General features: G+C 33.9%; 1 protein-coding gene across 2 annotated transcripts in view; it reads left to right on the forward strand.

Moving 5' to 3' along the window:
• Positions 1 to 2893: 2893 nt before the first annotated feature.
• Positions 2894 to 3971, forward strand: part of LOC106458840 (band 4.1-like protein 3) — a 198313-nt gene continuing 197235 nt past the window's right edge. The window contains exon 1 of one of the 2 annotated variants that reach the window (XM_013918392.2): positions 2894 to 3153. The gene's annotated coding sequence lies outside the window, so the exon portion shown is untranslated. Of the gene's footprint in view, positions 3154 to 3205; positions 3298 to 3971 lie in introns of those variants that run through there. The other variant, XM_022385187.1, reaches the window with a different exon arrangement.

A 3971-nucleotide genomic window follows, 5' to 3' on the forward strand; every position in this document is an offset into this window, starting at 1 on the left:
GTTTATTCTCTTTGAATACAACTTTGCAATACACTTAATTTCCACAGTCGCGCTATAACAAACGCTATAAATCACAACGAACGTCTCACGTGCTCGACTCAATAATACGTCTCTCTTTCTGACCGCAGTTCAATTACCCATTGTTCCCGTCACGTCGTGACCGTCTTATATGTACAAGAATACCGAAATCTAGTAACCTCCCGAGGCTTCATGAACGTTCTAGAAGCGCGTGACGTGTTACTAGCGTCACGTGACCTCCGCTGTCGTAACAATATGATTCGTAAACAATTACGTAAACAAACCTCTGATAAACTATCACTTTTAGAAATTTTAAAATTTAACATTCACGCTGTACTTAAACTATCTAAATCTTAATACTCGTGTTAAACTTAAATAGAAACAGTGGTGTATATCTAACATGCTCATATTTTCAACTCCTTCTAGTTTATGGTAACGTTTGGGTTCACCAATATAGGAGGCCTTACAGTATCTGTACATAGATAAGTAGATGAGATGTGGATAACGGGTAGTCGGCATACGATCTTTGTAGCGGAAAAAATGTTTTAGTCTGATATTAGGTTTAAAAATAACGTTTTAGCCAATTTGAGGGTAGTAAAAGTTGCACGTTTTTTCATCTGTTTGTTGATAAAGTAATTCTATCTTCCAAGATTTGTTAAGCAGGTGTATAAAGGAAGTTTGGGTACAGTAGGTATCCTAGGTGGCTTGACAAATATATTAGTTAAAATAAGTAAGTTATTTTCTTCATGAAATGCTCATAGTAGCCATTTCGAGAAAGAGCACTTTGCGTAAAAGAAATTTCCTTGTGAAGGGCTAGATAGCAAGAGGTAAGGTTGTAGACTCTAGTTAGTAGGCACAAAATAAAATTGAATTTGAAATAAGAGGGTATGAAACTGTCAAACTAGCTGATCTGGCTCTTACTGGTGGTCAGTTGAGGTCAGACAAAACAGAGATAGTGAAGGTCTTACGGGAAATTTTTGAGCAGAACTCCAGAGAGGATAAAGAGACAGCAATGGAATGATTCGCCCAGCTTGAGTTCTCTTGAGGACATGGAAGAAAGTCCCTACTGAGAGGAAAAGAGCAGCGAATGTGCAATCAATGTTTCAGAAACAATCAGCACTCCCACACTTCAATAGCTACTGAGGTGTGAGCACGCGTGAGAATGTCCCAAGTGCGAGGATGTCTGTCCTTCAACCAATTACCAAAACAAGATATAATATAAATCAATTTTCTTTAGTTTGAATCACATTTCTCTAATGAATAGAAATATAGTAATGCATTTTGACCATATCTTTAAATTAATATATATATTGGATATTATTTATATCAAATACACACTGTAGAAACGCACGATGTAGAATCTATTAGATTTGTTGTTGTTGTTGAACTTTGCGCAAAGCTACTCAAGACTAATCTGTGCTAGCGGTTCCTAATTCTGAAGCGATAGACTCGAGGTAAGGCGGCTAATCAACACTACCCACTGCTACACTGCTAACAGATAGTGGAATTGACAGTCACATTACAATGATCCCACGGATGAAAGGGCGAGCATATTTGGGGACGAGTTCCGATCTCGCGACACACAGATTGCAGTCTAGTAGTATTTCTTATGTAAAAGGTGCAAAGCAATACTTAGTGTCTAATTAAACAATAATAACACTATAAAAATGGTTGTTATTTCTCGAATTAAAATATCTATAATTACTTAATGTTAAAGAATGTGTGCTTGCAAATACTCTGGTTTGTTTGATTGGTTTTGAATTTCGCAAGGTTACACGAGGGCTATCTGCACTAGCCGTTCCTAATTTAAAAGTGATAGATTAGCGGGAAGGCAGCTAGTCAACACCATCTACCACCAACAGTTGTGATACCTTTTTACTGACAGAAAGTGAGATTGACTGTCACATCATAACGTCCCCACGACTAAAAGGCAGATTGCGATCAAACGAACTAACCACCAGATCGTGCTAGACCTAGACTTATTGTACATATATATATAAGTAGACGAGACGTGGACAACGGTAGTCGGCATACGATCTTTGAAGTGGAAAAAATGTTTTTAAAAAAATAACTTTTAATCGGTCTTTCTTCAGTAAATAAAATACTAAAAAAATTTTCAGTCAACTTTACACCATGTCTTGCCTCTTTTATTCTACCTACAACAACTCACTTCACCTGTCCTGCTGCATACAAGAACCATGAACCCCTCCTCCACTTCTTGTGAAGGTCAGTTTGAATTTATACTTGGATCCAAGGTAAGCTGAATGTGGTTGAAATTCATTTAGCAAACAAAAAGCTTAAAGGGTGAACTTTTGACTGGTAAGTTTTAGTCATATAAGTGACGTTACAAAGTGGTGAGAGTTACTTCTGTCACAAGTGTAGCATTTGTTTCTAAGTAAAATTTATAGGTAAATGAATTTATACTGTTGACTATTACCCCAACCATGTAAATAATTTATGTTGCTTTTATTTTATATTATTCTAATGAAAAATTAACGAAATCCTATAACAGATCTGGAAATCTATTAAAGTTTATTGAAAATCAATTATTCTGTCATTTGAATAAAAAATCCTTTTTTTTAGATAGATAAACGTCCTGGAAAGTGGAAACGCTCACTGTTTGCTAAAACTTTTAACACTACAAAAATAAGACTAATTGGACTAAAATTTCTAGTGCAATTCTTATGATTCCCTTTGAAAATAGTTAAATTATTAACTTTTATAACAGCTAGGACTTTCCTATTTACCGTGACTGTAATCATAGTTAACAACACTTTACATGCTTGACTAACCGTGAGTTCACCTCCACCTACATACAACTTCTACTAATTTAGGGAGTGGACCTTTGCAATTCGGTCAGATACTTTGTATTAACTTATTTCCGTCAAAAAGTTCTAAAAGTAGGTGCAGACGTTCTTCTGTTAAACTTTGTTGCGTAAATACGAGTTGAAAAATTGGTTGTAATTTATAAACAGAGTTAAAAAAACAACAAAAACAAATATGGTAAGATAAGGTAATTTGAAACATATGCGGAATAATACTTCCACAAATAAAACTATTCTGAGTGCAGGTACTGTGTGGAGTAGCGTCGGTCCTAGGTGTTATAGGCGTAGTCCAAGAGAGTAGATGTACAAGGTAAGCTGAATGTGGTTGAAATTTGTTTAGCAAACAAAAAGCTTAAAGGGTGAACTTTTGACTGCTAAGTTTTAGTCATATAAATGATGTTACAAAGTGGTGAACTTTGTAATCCCCGAGACACGTTTAGCATGAAAAGTATTGGTAATAATGATATTGTTGATAATTTTAATTCAAGCCCTGAGATTGAAATTTGAAAAGTAACTTGGCTAAACCTAGGTTTAGAAGTTCTTCTACTTCCAATACTTTAAATTTAATTTAACTTTAAGGTGTTGTCTTATGTTAATCAGTTGGAGTTCTATTAGCATTAGAATTAGTAACAGAATTACAAGAATTAGTAATAGTAAATTACTATTAAAAAACTCCAATTTTATAATTATGTAAAACTAGTAATAGTAGTACTAATAGTACTGATACTGTAATGTGTAAATCTAACAATGTAACGGTAACACTTCTGTTCAGTTTAAAGTTAAAGTTTAAGTTTAATAGTAGACAGAAACTGCTTCAGTAATGAAATTGAAAATCCATACGAAAAATAAATGGGTCAATTATTGCTGATAAAACCTTAATTAGAAGATGTATTTAAATTTTAAGTTAGTTTATGTTTCGGGCTACTACCATTCCTTAGAAGAAGCAATACCAATAGTAATAGTAGGCTATTAAAAGTTCAAAACTTTACAAGCCATGAATAGAACAGCATGAAATTTAAAATAATAAACTGTGCTATAGTAAATATGTAATATATATATATATATATATATATATATATATATAAAGTATAATATATTGTCGTACTGAGACTGCCGAGCACAGAGGGA

The sequence above is a fragment of the Limulus polyphemus genome, unplaced genomic scaffold, assembly GCF_000517525.1.
Source record: "Limulus polyphemus unplaced genomic scaffold, Limulus_polyphemus-2.1.2 Scaffold521, whole genome shotgun sequence".
In the NCBI taxonomy this organism is placed as follows: domain Eukaryota; kingdom Metazoa; phylum Arthropoda; class Merostomata; order Xiphosura; family Limulidae; genus Limulus; species Limulus polyphemus.